At 36.9% G+C, this 18,787-nt stretch overlaps 2 long non-coding RNA genes across 4 annotated transcripts; both read left to right on the top strand.

Annotated features, from left to right (window-relative positions):
* The first annotated feature begins 10,295 nt into the window (after positions 1–10,295).
* LOC103454533 (uncharacterized) lies at positions 10,296–12,783 on the top strand. Of its 3 annotated transcripts, none has more exons than XR_532022.4 (4): positions 10,296–10,636; positions 11,086–11,307; positions 12,094–12,184; positions 12,542–12,783. It is a non-coding gene; the product is annotated as an uncharacterized lncRNA (long non-coding RNA). The 3 variants fall into 3 exon arrangements; XR_532024.4 differs by having other exon boundaries at positions 10,317–10,599; XR_011575732.1 differs by having other exon boundaries at positions 10,325–10,636; positions 11,086–11,366.
* Positions 12,784–17,208: 4,425 nt separating this feature from the next.
* On the top strand, positions 17,209–17,800 carry LOC103454532 (uncharacterized). Its single transcript, XR_532021.4, has 2 exons — positions 17,209–17,349; positions 17,467–17,800. It is a non-coding gene; the product is annotated as an uncharacterized lncRNA (long non-coding RNA).
* Positions 17,801–18,787: the final 987 nt, after the last annotated feature.

Genomic DNA, 18,787 nt, shown 5'->3' with positions numbered 1-18,787 from the left:
CCTAGCATATTTAGAGATAAGTTTGTGAGTTGGCAATGTACCAAAACCCTACAAACATTCTCTATATAAATCAAAATATGGTTGATGCATTTGCATAGCCTTGTAGCCGTCACAAACCTGCAACACTCCTTATTCCTCTGTTCATTCTCATATCCCTAGAAATCAATAAAATAGTAAAACAAAATATACAAAAGCAAAAAAATTTATCATGGCCTCAGAGCCTAGTTTTTTATCTTACTTTATTTTTGGGCATTGCTGTGTATTTTTGGTATTCTTGGGAACACTCATATAGTGTTTGAAACCTTAGGAATCAAACTTCAAGCCTGCAAATGAAGGGATCCAACAATAGTGAGCTAAAGGTTCTTGTATTTGATGGGAAAAATGTGATTTTTGGAGGATAAAGATGACTACTATCTTTAAGTCATGTGGTCCAGTATGGGTTTGAGCTACCAAAGTTGGAGGTTGATGCTTTGGAGGAGTACCTCATAGAAAAATAGGCTACCAAACTGAAGGAGAATTAGATGAATGATGCTAGAGCTCTTGGAATCATCCAAGGAGTTGAGTCGGATCTCATATTTCCCAGAATAGCAAATGAAGAAGCTACAAAAGATGCTTGGGATGTTTTACAACAAGAATACAGAGGAGACACCAAAGTGAGAAAGGTAAAACTTCAATCCCTTAGAAGAGATTTTGAATATACAAGAATGAGGGAAAATGAACCTTTGAAAGACTATTTCTCTAGACCATTTGATGTTGTAAACCAAATGAAAACTTATGGTGAAGAACTGCCAAATGAAAGAGTTGTCCAAAAGCTGTTGATTAGTTTGACTAAAGAGTTGTCCAAAAGAGATGTCCAAAAGCTGTTGAAGAAACAAAAGACACAGATACTCTTAGTGTGCAGGATGTTATGGCATCCTTGAGAGTTTTTGACCAAAGACTTGAAAGGCAAGTTGACACTGCTACTCAGAGAGCTTTGCAGTCTCTCAACACCGGGTCTAGTGGTCAAGCTGGTGCAAGCAAATAAAAATCACAATGGAGGGGCAAGTTTAAGAAATAGGAAGGAAAAGGGTATCAAAACCCCAAACCTAACTATAGTAGTACCACCAGTGAAGGTCCTAAAACCAAATAGTTGTACAAGCACTATGATAAACTTGATTTTGGAGAGTGGTGGTTCAAGAGCAAAGCCTAAATTCCACAAGTGCAACAAGTTTGGGCATCTCATGAAGGATTACAGGTCAAACAATGTACAACAAGTAAATAGTGCAAATCAAGAGAAAGAAGAGGCAAATGTGTTATGTGCATTCAATGCCAAAGTTGAGAAAAACAATGAAGTGTGGTATATTGAATGTGGCTACAGTAACCATATGACTTCACATGAGTCATTTCTTATATATTGACATTGTTTTCATAGGGAAAGTGAAAATGGGAAATGGAAACATTGTTAAAGGCACTAGAAGAAGAACTCTAGTTACTGAAGCCAAAAAGGGGAGAAGATACATAAGGGAAGTTATGCTAGTGCCTAGATTGGATGAAAACCTACTTAGTGTTGGTCAAATGATGGAGCACAACTATTTCATACTCTTTGGTGGAACTATGATTAAGCTATTTGATGACAGGTCTTTCTTAAACCTAGTAACTAGAGTTGAAGTGATAAATATAAACTTCGCACTTATTTTGAGATATCTTGAAGAAGTTGCAAGTAAAGCAAGTATGACACGTTCTATGAAGCTATGACACAAAAGATTTGGTCATTTAAATCTAGAAAAACATGAAATGATGCAGGGTATACTAGAACTGGATGACTATAGTGAAACATGTGAAGGGTGTGTATTTGGTAAACACCACAGAGATCCATTTGAAGCTAGCAAAGCTTGGAGAGTAACTATGCCACTTGAATTGATTCACACTGATGTGTGTGTGGTCCTATGCCAAAAATCAGTGGGAACATATATTTCCTAACCTTTATTGATGACTACTCAAGGATGTGTTGCGTGTATTTCATAAGGTTCAAATAAGAGGTCTTCACAATTTTTAAGAAATTTAAGGGTATGGTGGAGCTGCAGAGTGGACATCAAATGAAGAAGATGAGAAGTGATAGGGGAGGAGAGTATACTTCACAAGAATTCAACCTATTCTGTGAAGATGTGGGTTTGGTGAAGCAACTCACAATGGCATACTCACCACAACAAAATGGCATTTCAAAAAGAAAAAAACAAAACTATAGTTGAAATGGCTAAGTTTATGATACATGAAAAAACTATGCCCTATTCTTTCTAAGGTGGAGCAGTGAATAATGCAGTAAACCTTCTTAATAGGTGCCTTAACAAAACATTCGATAAGAAGACACCATTTGAAGTGTTCAGTGGTAGAATATCATTTGTAAAATATTTGAGAGTATTTAGCTCAATATGTTATGCTCATATACCTCTACAGCAAAGGCAAAAGCTGGAAAGGTCAAGCAACAATCGTGTCTTTATGGGGTATGGCACAAGTGAGAAAGGCTACATGATCTTTAACTTATCAACTCAAAAGATAAACCTATTAAGGGACATTATCTTTGATGAAGGCTCCATATGGAATTGGAAAACAAGTGTAGAAGAGAAAGACAGTGTCTCTCTATAACTTGATCTCAATAATAGGGAAATAAGACAACCTAGAGCAGACTCAATTCATGAAGAATCACATAAGACAGTGGGTCACAAATGACACCACAACCAACAAGCATGAATCCATAATCCAACGACTCATAGATTACAACACCAAGCTTAACTCTAGTGGGATGAAGGAGCTTGGAAGAAATATATGACACTTGTAACTATTGTGTAGTGGAACCTGAGACTTATGAGGAAGCTGAGAAGGACAAGTCCTGGAAGAAGGCAATGAAAGAAGAATTGGCAATGATAGAGAAGAATGACACTAGGGAATAAGTACACATACCAAGTGACAAGCCAATAATAGGGGTGAAATGGTTTTACAAAACCAAATTGAACCTAGATGATTATGTGCAAAAAAAACAAAGCCAGATAAGTAGCTAAAGGCTACTCATAGAAACTTGGTGTAGACTTCAATGAAACCTTTGCTCCAGTAACAAAGGTAGACACTATAAGAACTCAGATTGCCTTAGCATCCGAAAAGGTTGGAAGCTACATCAACTGGATGTGAAATTTGCATTATTAAATGAAGTGTTAGAAGAGGAAATATTTGTGGAACAGCCTCAAGGGTTCATAAGTGAAGAGTCCTCAGAGAAGGTGTACAAGCTAAAAAGGCACTCTATGGCCTAAAGTAAGCTCCAAGAGCTTGGTACAGTGAGATTGACTCTTATTTCACTAAGAAAAGATTCCAAAAAAGTCCTAGTGACGCTATACTCTACACTAAATCAAAAGGCAACAACAAAACTCTCATTGTGTCAATCCATGTGGATGATGTAGTCTACACTAGAAATGATGAAACTATGATTGAAAAATTCAAGCAAGAAATGATGAAGAGGTATGAGATGATTGACCCAGGTCTCTTACAACAGTTCATTGGCATTAGGGTAATACAGAAAGCAAATAACATCATCATTCATGAAAAGAAGTATGCTCAAACCTTACTTGAAAAGTTCGGTTTGAAAGGTTGCAAACCTATGTCTACACCTTTAAATGCAAATGAGAAACTTAAAAGGATAATGGAAGTGAATCAGTGGATTCAAACCTCTAGAGAAGCATTGTTGGCAATCTATTGTATCTAACTGCAACAAGGCTTGATTTGATGTTTTCAGCAAGTTTGCTCTCAAAATTTATGCAAAATCCTACCAAGATTCATATGGAAAACTGCTAAGAGAGTGCTGAGATATGTGCAAGACATGGAATCAAGTAGGAAATGGGAAAGTCAGTTATTGTAATTGGATTTTGTGATAGTGAATGGGGAGATTGTGAAGATGATTGCAAAAGAACATCAGGATATGCTTTTACTTTCGATTTAGGGGTTTTCTCTTGGGCTTGTGTGAAACAGTAAAGTGTTGCATTGTCTACTACTAAGGCAAAGTATGTGAGTGTCTTAGAGGCAACATCTGAATCCATCTGGCTAAGATTCAAACTCAAGGACTTTGGAGAATTACAAGTTGATGCCACACCTCTTCTATGTGACAACACCTCAGCAATCGCCATGACTAAAAACCCAGTATTCCATAAAAAAACAAAGCATATAAAGAGGAGATATCGTTTCATTAGAGAAGCATTGCAAGAGAATAGAATAAAGCTACACTACTGCAAGTCAGAAGATCAAATCACAAATATTTTCACAAAAGCACTTCCAAAGGAAATATTCAATTACCTGAGAAGTTTGCTTGGCGTGACAACCAGAACCAAATTAGAGGGGAGTGTTGGAACCTACATTGATTATGGTTCCAAGAATCAAAGGCAGAAAGCAAAGCTCCAAGTGAAGAGTTTATGCAGAATCGAAGAAGAAAGAGGAAGAACGAGGGTTTCTATCCTAACAACTAGTTTTTTGTTTAAAGCTTTTGGTTATGTAATCAAGTGACAAGTGTACACTCCAGATTAGATCACTTAAAACCCTAATGAAGGGCTAGGATTAAATTTGGAGAATCCTAGGTGTATTTTATAGTACAAGTTTGTGAGTTGACAATGTACCAAAACCCTACAAACATTCTCTATATAAATCAAAATATGGTTGACGCATTTGCATAGCCTTGTAGCCGTCACAAACCTGCAACATTCCCTATCCCTCTATTCACTCTCAAATCCCTAGAAATCAATAAAACAGTAAACCAAAATATACAAAAGCAACAAAGTTGATCACTTTTCTCTAATGAAGCAAATTTCCATTTGCACCATTGTCGTCGCTAGAGTCAAGGAAAAGTAAGCGAGGTGCTGTGCTGGGATGTAGGGGAATGGAATAACTGAAAAAAAAAAACAACACAAGGAATACTTCATATACCTGAGCCAACTACCACGTCTGTAGCACTATCAGATTTGCCATTCGGATTTGTGTGGTTTGGTTGTAACTTAAATTTTTTTTTTAATAAAGACGACATATATTTCATTAAAGTCATCAAAAGGCTAGACAGTACAAGTGAAGGAGGCTTCGTCCTCAATAAGATCACAAACAATAATAGGTAGTTTATCTAACCAAGTACAGTCCCCTCCAGAATGAAGAGCAAAATGAGTAAGTCGATGTGTGACAGAATTGGCTTGGCTACGGGTATGGGCAGCAGTAGCTTTAGTATCCACTGATAGCAAATCCTTGTGCTTCACATCTTCATTAATAGGTCCCAATTGAGACACATTACAAGACTCATCAAGCACAGCTGAAATGATCTAAAGTGAATCACTTTCGAGAATAATATTGTGTAAACCCCATTTAACCACCAAACCAAGCCCTTCTCTAATAGCCAACACCTCAATTTGGATGGGGGATAAAACATCCTCAAAGACTCACGTAGCAGCGGCAATGCACCTCCCATTTGAGTGCCTGACAACAATCCCAACTCCACTAGTGCAAAGATCCTTGTTCCAGGCCCTATATCCATATTGACCTTAAGTCTACCGACGGAGGGCGCGACCACGCATGAGAGGCAGCTTGCAGATTAGTTGGAGTGGCAATCACCAGATTAGTTGTGCAATTAAATTAGGAATGAGATGCTACTCAAAACCCCAGAATTTGACGTTTATAGCAGTCCAAATTGCCAAAATGGTCATCAAAATGCAATCAAAATCTGGTTGTTTCAAAAGCTGCGACATGTACAATGTCCAATCCTTAATGGAATAAAAGGAAAGGCCAGCCAGATACATTTTGCAAAATGGCAGTCAAGGAAAATATGCCAAGTAGACTTAGGAGCCGCACCACAAAACAAGCAGAGAGGATAAATTGGAATTTGCTTTTTACAAAGATCAACTCCCGAGGGAATGATATTTGAGAAGATTCTCCAAGCTATCATCTTAACTTTTGGTGAGACTCTAGCTCTCCAGAGCTTATCCTAGAGCTCAGTGAAGGTATAGCTTGAAGACGAAGGGAAGAGGTAAGGGAAGGGGGAAGAATCCACTTATAAGCAACATGGTATGCATTCTTGATTGTGAAGAAGCCTATTTGGTCATAATGCCAAATCAATCGATCAACCAAGTGATGTTTGCTCAATGGAAGTGTGTGAATCAGATCAACCTCCTCCGATGAGAGCAAGGACCGTAGTAAATCCAAGTCCCATTTAACCTCCATAGTAATGATATCACACACTAAAGAAAGATTGCATCCCTCCCGTTTAGGAGTAAAAATATAGAAAGTCGAAGCAAAAGGAATTGGAATTTGGAAACTCTATACCAAACGAAGCTAAATAGCCCCAAATCATATCAAATTCAAAAACTCCATGCTAGAGTTGGCAAATCAACTCATTGAATTGTTAATGGGTAATCATCAAAACCTATTTGGTTTGATTTCACCTTACACCATCATCGCCACTACCAATCTCACTTCTATATTATGACAATAATAAATTAAACTAGTTTTAACGGTTATCCATTAACAACCTAGTGAGTTATTTGTCACCTCTACTCCATACCAATAGGCAATTTTGCTTCCACTTTCCCGGATAGCCATTGCCTCTGTCCTCTCAAACCTAAACTACTCAGACAATTTGATGGCGGTGGCTATCTCCATACTCCATGTTGGATTGTTGGGGCAGGCGAAGTATCAGATTTTGCAATATTGAATTAACTTTAATTCAAAGAAAAGAAATATCTTTGCTTGGTGGTGGTGGTGATGCTTGCTCACCGCTTCATTAATTTTCATTACAAAATTGATTTAATCTATTTATACACGTATCTTAAAATTTAAACATATTTAATGGTAATAATGAACTCATAGAACTTTTCTTTGTAACCCTTAATTTAAAATCCTGGTTAAAATAGAAAGCAACCCGTGGTGACAATTACTCCCTCCATTTCCTACCAAAATAAAGAAATAAAAAATAATTTTATTCGTCGTCATCTTCTTTAAAAATTTCATTTTCTTCTCACCTAACAAAGAGGTAATTTAATTTTTGCCTATTAACAAGGTAATGTATTCATTATATATATCTATTAACAAGGTAATATAATCTCGTATGTAGCTATTAACAAGATAATTGAAGGGATGTATGTGTTCTTCATTTTTCACCTTTTGGCTAGGTAAATTATATATAACTCATACAAGTTTTTAGGGTAAATTACATAGTAATCCTTCAAGTTTGAGGTCTATTACAATCCCATACAACATCTTTAAAACATTTCACTTTCATACCTCAAGTACTATTTTATTTCAATATAATACATCCATTAGATTTTCCATCCATTAATCCGTTAAGCGTTGACGTGGTTGCCACATTTGTGCCACGTGGCTGCCAAATGTGTGCCAGGTGGCCAAAAAAAAAATTTTTAATTTTTTTTTTTAAACTTGAATTTTCTCTACAAAAAATAAAACCCATCCCATCTCCTCGCAACCCCCCCACCAAAAACAAACCCAGATCCTTTTTCCCCCACCCCCACCCACCCACCTCACAGAAACCTCATTCCTCTTCCTCACCTGCCTTCATCCTCCTCTCTTCTCCCTTATATTCATCTTCTTCCCCCTGCAACCCATCCCACCCCACCCCCACCTTCCCTGAGCGCACTTGCACCCACCCTCCCTCCGCACCCACCCTCTTCCCTCCTCTACACACCCCACTCCTTAAATCCACACCCATTCCTCCCATTTTCACCTCACGAACCCGATGATGGCGGACGAGATCTAGGTTTTGTTTTTTGTTTTTTTTTTCTTCTAGGTTGCAGGTAGGGGTTGGGGGAAGAAGATGAAGATGGGGGAGGAGTAGGGGGGAAGACGAATGGAGAAGATGAAGATGGGGAAGAAGATGGGTGCGGTGGGGTGTGTAGAGGAGGGAAGAGGGTGGGTGCAGGGGGTGGGTGTGCTATGGGTGTGAGGGTGGGTGCAGAGGAGGACGTGGAGGATGGGTGCGGTGGGTTTGGAAAAGACGGGAGGGGGGAAGAAAGGGGTGGGTTGCAAGGAAAGGGGGACAGGGAAGATGAAGATGAGTTTTTTTTTTTTTTTCCTCCTCTTCTTCTTTTGGGTTGCAGGTTGGGTTTTGAGGGGGGGAGGGAGGGAGGGAGGGAGGGAGGGAAGACGAAGTGGGTGCGAAGGAGGACATGGAGGATGGGTGTAGTGGATTTGGGAAAGACGGGAGGGGGGAAGAAAGGGGTGGGTTGAAAGGAAGGGGGGTTGGGGAAGATGAAGATGAAGATGAGATTTTAATTTTTTTTTTCTCTTCTTCTTCTGGGTTGCAGGTTGTAGGTTGGGTTTTGGGTTTTGTTGGGGGGGGGGGAGAGAGAGGGAGGGAGACAAAGTGGGTTTTGGTTTTTGGTTTTTTTTTTTTTTAATTTTATAATTTATTTAGAAGATTTAGGTTTTTAAAAAAAATTTTAAAAATTATTTTTTTAGCCATGTGGCACACATTTGGTAGTCACGTGGCACAAATATGGCAGCCATGTCATCATTTAACGGATTAATGGATGGAAAATCTAACGGATGTATTATATTGAAATAAAATAGTACTTGAGGTATGAAAGTGAAATGTTTTAAAGATGTTGTATGGGGTTGTAATAGATCTCAAACTTGAGGAGTTACTATGTAATTTACCCAAGTTTTTATGACAAGTTTTTATTTTATTTTATTTTTTTTTGTTTTGCTTTTTTGACAATGTGCATGTATTAAGTAGTAATATTGCTGCTATATATATGGATTGTGGAACATTATTATCAATTTGTTAGAGTTTAGTTTGAAGTTGAATGATGTGAATGTGAAGTTTGGAACCTCTATCCTTGTATATTGAAGTAGTTTAAAATAGAACATTGCAGTTGTAAAAAAAAAAAAAAATGTGACACTAAAACCGGAAATCTACTGACGGGTAAAGTTCAAATGAACCTATGTAACACCATATTTAGGAAGATTGCCTCCAAATTAGTGCATCTCCAGTTGACAACAATGAAGTTGCTCTTAGGATGACGACTATGTTTTACAAAATCGTTATCAAATTAGAGTTTTAGGCATATATTAAACATTACACAATATACGAATCTGAGTCCGATGTCCATGCCTTTTTCTTTTAATACATGCAAGATCAAGTCACACAAAGTAAATTTTGGTTTTTGGATGCTTCCAGGCTTTCCTATGTTATTGAATTTAGGCTTTCTAGTCAAAATGATCTATGAGATTAGCATAACTCTTTACTTTGGTCTCTGTGATTTGAAATTGATAGAAGTGGTCATTGAATTTGTTCACCATCAATCATTTTGGTAATTTCGTGAAAAATCTCCATTAAGTAAGGATAAAATGACAAAAAGACTCAATTTTTTGTCAAATCATTTTGGCATATTGTTTACTAAATTGAGCGTTTTATTTTTTATTTTTTTATTTTTTTTCGTTTTGGTTCTTGCTTAACATAATTTTTCAAGGAATGACCAAAATAATTGTTAGTGGACAATCTCAGGAACCACTCCTATTGATTTCAAATCTTAAGGACCAAAGTGAAGAGTTATTTTAATCTTAATTAGAGACCATTTTGATTAAAAAGTCTTGAATTTATCCTAATATTGGCAAGTCGATCCACACACACACAACATATTATGCTTTGGAAACATTGACCCAATTTTTTTTTTCACATTTTATATTCTCGTGCTGCCTAACTAGAGCAATTTCCATATTGAGTCTCAAATAGGACAACTCTCATACTGAGTGTGACATGGAATGGGCTGCCAATTAGATAGCTCCAATATCAGGTGAGATGGCAATTGAACTCATTGCCTTTGCAATTGAACTCATTGCCTTTGCAATTGAACCCAATTGCCCTTGCAATTGGGTTTCCACTTTAAGCATCTCCAATTGACATTGAGATACTGATGGAGATGCTTTTAGGATGACGACTATGTATTACATAATCACTACAACAAAAATGGGCTAAGAACACAATTAATTTGTGCCCTTCTCATTTTCATTGAGCACAAATAAATAATTGTGCTTTATAAGGTCCATTGAACACCCAAATATCTCAATTGTGCCCTCTAACAAAAAAGCACATTAGTTTGTGTCGTGTATTTGTGCCTACTAAAGTTTGAACACAAAATTTTATGTCTAGCATGCATGTGTCCTTTTAATGTCAGAGATAGATATTATTTTATTAATTTACAAACACACAATAAAAGGGTATTGTGCCCTCTAATTTAATATATTTAAATAAATATTATTTTTTTATCCTTTAGATTTACTTTTACTCTACTTTACGCCTCTCTCTCTTTCCACTCTCACTCAAACTCTCCTTGTCCTCAGCCACCTTCCTTTCCCCCGCCCGTATCCTCTTTCTCCCCTTCTTCTGCACGCAGCAGCACCGTCGTCCCCCGATCACCAACGATCGTCAAATTATACCTCCAAAATCCTTTTTCTGTCCTCCTTCCAACCCCCAAGTTAATTTCTATAAATTCATAGCCGGATTTCCTCAATTTCAGATCTAAGCAACGGTGACCGCATATTTTTTGGCCAGTTTTCGTCCAAGCCTGGCAGAATTGGACCTCGACCCTAGAGGTAAAGATGATCATCTCTCAGTGAGCTATCCTCTAGTGTAAGTTCTTTTCTAAAATAAAAACTTTCAGTTTTGGGATCCATTTTAGATTTTGAATTTTAATTCCCTTTTCTATATGCATGTCAAAGTTTACTCGCATATAATATTCTTGTTTTAAATTGGTCATTTAATTTTTAATGTTTATAGCTTATTGTAGTTTGTTTCATCAACTTTTCTGGCTTTTTTTATTTTATTTTAAGTTTTCTGTTTTGTTTCCCATGGGAAAGAAAGACTGGAAATATTCGATCAATATCAATCAAGCCAAAATGGTGAATTTAATTTAATTATTTAAATTCATTTCCATGTCGTATGATTACAGGATATTTCGTTGACTCAGGTGGTTTTCAACTTTTTCTTTCCTTTAATTTGAAATGGTAGTGAGATTAAGATACGATTACAGGATAATTACAGTGTTTTTCTTTTTTCTTTTTTGTTATTTTATTTTCCAGTTAATGAAAGGTGCCAAAAACTCAGTTGGGTTCCCACAATGTAAGGTCCCATGAGGCAAAGGTTCATATGCAAGCATCCGGCTTGTGACAGATTTTAGGCATATTAAGGCAGTCTTATCAGATTTTAGTTATCCTAAACTGTAATCCAGTGTCACTCCGATGGATTGAGTTTTGTGATCTAGCTAAACTACCCATGATCAATCACATGAACAAATCATACAGGTAGTGCAGAAGTTGGTTTTCTTCTTCCATTCATTCCTTCATCTACAAAAGATTAATGTGTGAGTTCACTTTACAGAAATCTTCCACTCAGGTTTACATATTAAGGCAGTCTTATCAGATTTTAGGCAAAAGTGTGAGTCATCATGTGGTAGGTTTAGATAACTATTAGTACTATAATAAAACTCATCATTTAAGCAAGTGTAAAATTGTAATATCTGATTACTAAAAAAAGGGCATGATGCTAAAGGCCTTAGTTAATGAGAAATTTGTAAATGAAATTCATGAAGCGAGAGGAGAGATGTAGAAGATCATAGTAAGTAAAAAAAGTTATTGAAATGGTGTGAGACACATTCCATATGCCCCTTGAAAGATGCCTCTTTTGCATTATCCTTAAAGCCATTTTTTCATAAGCTAATTAAAAAAAAACAACTAATTGACAGGAAAAAACAACTATTACTCTAAAATCAAAGAAATGACACTTCTTTTGCTAAAAAATCAGTTGGGTTCCCACATTATAAGGTCCCATGGATTCAAGGAGGCAAAGCTTCATATGCATTATTGGCTGATTATGTTGGTTCTTGTCGGGATTGATCTCGATTTGAAATTGATAGAATCATTTCACCACTTTCTGCTTTTGTAGATTAATTTTGTATTTTTGTTATCCATGAGTTACTTTTACATGTTTAAAATATTTGTAGTTCTACATTTACGTGTAGTGTTTGTTGATTAAAGTTGATGAATTAGATCGATCGCTTTAATTTTTGGTACTATTCATGACTTTGTCAGTGAGAGCTCCAAATACTACACATATCATCCGGATTAGTTTGTTTGTGGAGCAAAGATTGGATGAGATGCAAAACTGGGGAATATAAGCAAGGTTAGATTTCAAAATACTTTTTTATTAGACTCTGCTTTGTAGATCCTCTAAGGTTTTTAGCATTTGCTATATTTCTTAGAAATTAATGTCATAACATTGAGATTTATCTCACTGCATTTGACCTAAGCTAAATGATTGTCCAAACTTGTATTGTTTTGTACATCTTGTTTGCTAGTAATGATGGTTTAGCTGCTCATTTAAGTTGCATGTTTTGTTCGTTGTTATTTAATATAACAAAGTAGCAATGCATCAGTGCTTGTGAGTTCTCAATGCCGATTGAAAGTTTTGGTCCTTGAACATCACTGGAAATAGGTCCTTAACAATTTATTTTCATTTTCCCTTTGGTTTGGATTTCAGGAAGATGATTGCATTATCCACCAAGCTGGAAAAAAGAGGTGAAATCAGTTTTGCCTGGCTATATATAGAGATGCATGGATTGCTGAAGTTCTGTTGGATATATCAGTTTTGCCTGGCTGAAGTACACGTTTTTTTATGAGGAAATACTTGTATACTTTCATTAATGATATTCCACTTTTACTGTTTGGTTCATTCTAGCAGCTGAAGTCGTTGGTTTTCATTTTATGAAATTTTTTATCTTTCGTTTTGCTTAAATTTCAGTTTGTAGCCTGTTTCGATTTTTCAATTTTTTTAGGGTAAAAGACTGTTTACTACCCTCATGTTTCATGGTTTTCAACATTTAGTACATCAATTTTTTTTCGTCTCAGAGTCATACCTAAAGTGTAAATTTTGGGACAGTTTCATACATCCGTTAGTCAAACTGTTAATTCTCCCGTTAAGTGATGACGTGGCGCCCATGTGGACAATGACTGGGTGCCATGTGTCATTAAAAATATTAAATTATTATTATTATTAAAAAAAAAAACCCTATCTTCTTCCCCACCCCGACCCCCCCTCCTTTCTCTCTCCCTTCTCTTCTTTGCACCTACGCAACCCCCAACCTCTGCACCTTCCCCCACCCCCTATATTCCCCCACTGCACATCCAAATCAAGTAAATTAACCCGTCTTCCACCTCCCTTCCTTCTTCCCTCTGCAACATTCTCTTCGGCTCCCCCTTTTCTCTCCCCCATTTTTATCCCCACTTCTCCACAACCACCACCTCCTCCACCATTCCTCTCCTCACCACACCCTCTCTTCCTCCTCATTATCCTGCACCCCAACCCAACACCACCCCCTGTCCCTCTTCCCCGATCCCCCTCATTCCTCCCTCTTCACCTCTCTCTCCCAAGCACCCTCCCTCTTCACGTCTCTCTCCCAAGCACAGTCGATTGGAGGGTCCATCATCGAGTTTGGATCCGAGCTTCTCCATGTCCAGTGGGTGCTGAAGATTTCGTCCTCAGAGCCGCCCAGCTCCTTGAAGCTGCAGGACGGGCTTCGAACGGGTCCTAGAGCAGATCCAAGCCGTCGGGATCAGAAAATGGATCTCGGATTGGGTTCGACGGTGGTAGGAGGCGCTCGGAGTTGCGTCTGGCAACGGCTGCGCCATGTGTCTTGAGAGCTGGAGCTCAGATCCGGTTTCGGGTTGGCTGGATCTTGCATTTTGTCAAGTCCAATTTCGGGGTGGGGGAAGGTGCAGAGGTTGGGAGTTGGAGAGAGAAGAGAGGGGGGTCAGGGTGGGGAAGGACATGTTTTTTTATTATATATATATATATATATAATTTTTATAATAATAATAATAATAATAATATTTTAATATTTTTAATGACACGTGGTGCCCAAATATTGTCCACATGGGCGCCACATCATCACTTAACGGAAGAATTAACAGTTTGACTAACGGATGTATGAAACTGTCCCAAAATTTACACTTTAGGTATGACTCTAGGACGAAAAAAAATTGATGTACTAAATGTTGAAAACCATGAAACATGAGGGTAGTAAACAGTCTTTTGCCCATTTTTTTAATACAGCTTATTAGGCACAATTTCAAAAAAGTGCCCGTCAGGTGGATGTTAGATTGTCTGACATACTGTAAGAATGTGCGCACAAAAAGATATTTATTTGTGCTGAACTGTTTGAGCACTAAAAGTCATATTGTGCCATTTCATCAATGGTGACGCCCATAGAGGGCACAGACAATATAATAGTAGCTGCACTGTTGCCATTGGTCTATGGGCACATATGTTGGTGCCCTTTGGCCTCAAAGGGCACAAATAATTTATTGTGTGCAATGCCCATTTTTGTTGTAGTGAATCATCGTCAAAGTAGGGTTTTAGGCATATATAAACCATTACACAAGATATAGACTGAATCTGATGTCCACGCTTTTTCTTTTAATACATGCAAGATCAAGTCCCACAAATTAAATTTTGGTTTTTGGACGCTTCAAGACTTTTCTATGTTATTGAAATGGGTAATGCTAGCGAGACAAAATTTATAAAAATTTTGAAAATTAAAGGACATGGAATTGTTGGTTGATGTATTACTTAAACGTTGATAAACGTGCTCATTTCCTACTGATGACATCATTTAGTTTACAAATTTTGTCTCTAAATTTAATCTTCCTAGCATTACCTCTATTGAATTTATCCTAATCCTAATATTAGCGCATCAATCCACACACAGAGCATATTCCACTTTGGAAACATTGACCCCCACATTTGATTTTTTTTTCCTTCACATTTTATACTCTCTTGCTGCCTGACTAGAGCAACTTCCATACTAAGTCTCATTTAGGACAACTCTCATATTGAGTAAGACATGAAATGAGTTGCCAATTAGGTAGTTCCCATATCAGGTGACTATTTGGTCGGGTTGACTCCACAAGTTCCGCCATAACAATAAAGAAAAGGGAAAACTAATGGAAACATCCTAGAAAACTTTCATTTAACCATAAGGACAAATAATTTCAAAAATGGCAAGGTTGCCCTAGAAAACCTTGTGACAGAAAAAGGCAAAAATATCCCAATCTCCAATATTCACATGGTCTTCATCAAAGCAAATACACTAAAAAAAAAAAAAAGACAAAGTCATGGGCTCCAAGAGACAAGCCATGCAACAAGTTGACGTGCATTTATCAAGACAAATCAAAAGGAGACAAACAAGTTCACATGCAAGGCAAAAGAAGACAAATAAGTCAGACCATGTTTCAGAAACAATGCTGACAATTCCAACAACAGTAGAAGCAAAGTGACAAATGACAAGTACCAAAGATACGTCTACACCATTCATTTGTAAAGATTTTTAATACCATAGTATTCTCATTTAGTGTATATAATAGGAGTTCCATTCATTGTAAACACACACCATATACTCACACCAGATACACACCATACTTCAATCCTCATACGTGCAAGCATCTGAAACCTTCCTAGCATCCTTTGTAAACATTTCTCTTTGTAAACATTCTATATATCAATAAAAGTTGAAGTGTACAGATTCAAGCAATCTCCAAGTATTAAGTAAGTTTTTTTTTCTTTAGTGTGTTTGTTTAATTAGACTTCTAGTCCAAAACAGGGAAACACTATTGTAGTTATATTATTAACCTGGTAATTTGACGATCATACTTTGTTCGAGCACTTTATTATAGTTGAATGCTTACTCATCTTCAAGTTGCAATTCGTGGAAAACGTTAAACATTAAAACATCTTTTCAAAAGTTCCAACGAATCCCACCACAGAGTCTAAGCCATTTAGAATCAATTAGAAAAGAATTCATGAACTTTTTTTGGTGTAAAGTGAACCAACATAGTTAAAGAGACTCGACTAAAACCCTTACTTCTTGTCCTTTTTATTCCACACGTACTAACTTTACATATATATTTTTTTCCTCTTTTTTGAATTTTCTTTTTTTTTTTCTTTTTCACACATTTTTTTTTCCAGTAACAGTAGTGGTCGTGCAATGCCAGTTTACTTAAGCTTTAGATCCAACCCATGTAGCAAGCTTTAGGTCAATGACTCCCAAACCACAAAGGCTTTAGGGCACTAGGCGTAAAACACCCCTAAGGACTTATTTACTTGAGCTGAAAAGGCTACGAAACCAACTAACCACCCTGCCCTATGCCAAGACTTTACTGTTTGATGCGAGAATCACTGTTGATCAGGCAGGACTGACCCGATTACTAAGCAAAGTCTCAGGTGGAACAATTATTACTTTATAACACATACTAAACTTTACTTTACTAAGGACAAAAATTAAAAATAAACTTAGACTAAAAGTAAGTGTTCCAATCTCACTCCCCACAAACCATGTTGATGTGAATGTGCAAATTTTCAAAGTATAACTCATGAATTAGTGTCTAAGCAACGATAAATAGAAAAAACTCTAGTGTGCGATTAAACTTCACCATGTTCATTTGTTCTAATGTTTAAATTAATCTATGGATATCAACTTAAATTTTGAAAAATTTTATTTGACTCAAAAATAAAAAATTTCTTATTTCCCACCCCCAATCTTAAATCACACATTGTCCTCAAGATGTGAAAATAAATGAAAATAAAATAGAGATGACTACTTACGACTAGAAATTCCTAAGTCACAAAAATAAATGAATCTAGACACATAAAAGAAAACTAAAATGAACTAAAAGATAAAATAGGCAAAGAAACAGCAAAAAATATAATAAAACAAATAAAATAGAAAAACAAGGAAAAGAACTCGAGACCTGGAAGCATAGAAGAGGCTCTCCTTGCATGCACACACGAAGCCACACGTGCAGCCTTCACGTGTGAAGTACCCTAGCATTCGCCTATTTGAGCTGAGTGATCAGCTCCCATTTCCTATTTCGATCCACAACTGCAAACTTTCCACCTCAAGCCCAGAGCCGAACGGCTCTCTATCTTGCCATATCTCTCCCATTTCTCTCATTTCTGATTGTGTTAAGAATCCCTACGCCACTCTCTCTAGAATATTAGAAATGTCTCATTTCTCTCTACCCTCTCTCACATCAACACAAACCCTTTGCTTCCATGGTGTGCACAAAGTTGCAAACGAAAGCGCAAACTCTAGACGGAAGATCAGTCCCAAAACAAACCCTAAGGTAAAAATCCATCATGGCTGCTATTGAGTTCAGTTGGGTTTATTCTCTGTGCAAGGAACTTTGAGCTGACATCAGTACCATGGAAGAGACAACGGAATTGCTACAACATCTCAGATCCGGCGATGTACTGAAAAACAAAACAAGAAATGCTCAGATCCAAAGCCAAAGGTATAATTTCCGACTCCCTCTTCTTTGATCTGTTCTGGCATATGTTAGATAAGTGAATTTCTCTTTGCTTATGTATTGCTTTCCCATGTGCTTGCATGAAACGTGATGAATGATAAGTCAAAATGGTGTGCAAAAACTGAATCTGTATCTTGACTTGATGAATCGTGCTCTCTGTGCAACATGGATCCCTCCCCCAAACTTCAATGTAATTATATTTTGAATGAAGTGTAAGAGCGTGAGTGAGTGAAAGGGATCCATTAGCATAGAGGTCTTCTCAACATCCCCACTGTGAGTATGTCTAGAACTCTGCCCGTACATCATTCTGCATTCCTTTGGTTTCTGTAGTGCTGATTCTCATTAATGTTGATGAAGTTACGATGAATGCTCTGAAATGAATGTATGTTGAATGCTGTTGAATGCATGATTCAATAGAAGGCGCACATTTATTGGATATTTGGGGCCAATTGATTCTGAATTCAACCTGCCAAGAACACACATTAAAAATTTAATTAGAATAAATCCCAAAATAAAATACTAGTAAAAAAACAATTGTTGTTTTTGTGTTTTTCAATTTTCTGATATATATAATTTTTTTTTTGTTTGGATAATGAATAAAAGGAAGAAAATATAATCAATGACATAAAGAAGAAAAGAGTTAGAAAAATTGGGTTGCCTCCCAATTAGCACTTTAGTTAACGTCTATAGCTAGACGGATTTGAAATGAGCTGATGATCACGTTACTTGTTCCTTCAAAATTACCCACTCCTTAACAACATTAGACGTCAGCAATAGGTATGGAGTGATTTGAACTACGCATTTAAATTCAGTTGCTAAATCTTTCATCAAATGAGTCCTTGAAATCAAATAAGGTCCCTTCTAGCGAGGTTTACATCTCCGCCGAACTAACTTAAACCCTGTATTTAACACCTATAATTTCTGCACTGGACGAATTTCTTAACGAAGAATTTGGCTGTCACGAAGCTTTATCTTCTTTTCCTTGTAAATTCTAACCTTCTCGTAGGACTCCATATGAATTTCCTCATGTGTGATGGGTTGTGCACTCACAGATTGTTACAACATCTAAAATTTTCTCCTCAGAAACTGTCTCCCCTATATTCAAATTTGTTAGAATATTCAAGCATTCCTGCTGCATAGAGGGTTGCCTTGGATTCTTATTTAGTTTGTTATTTTCCTTTGAGAAAGCATAATCATATTTTCCATTGAGCACATTTACTAACAGGTGACCCGGGTTTGTTCCCCGACAACGGCGCCAATTTCTTGATAGGGATTTTTACCACTCGCAAAAGTAGGGATAAAAAACTTAAAAATACTTGCAAGAGTACAAGGTTATCATAGTATAGCAGCTCAAGCAAGGTCGTTCTTCATAGGGATTGAATGAATAATATGTATGTAAACTAATTCTTAGTTAATTATTTGA

Source organism: Malus domestica, chromosome 14 (assembly GCF_042453785.1).
Source record: "Malus domestica chromosome 14, GDT2T_hap1".
Taxonomy (NCBI): Eukaryota; Viridiplantae; Streptophyta; class Magnoliopsida; order Rosales; family Rosaceae; genus Malus; species Malus domestica.
This window is presented reverse-complemented; position numbering and strand designations above follow the sequence as displayed.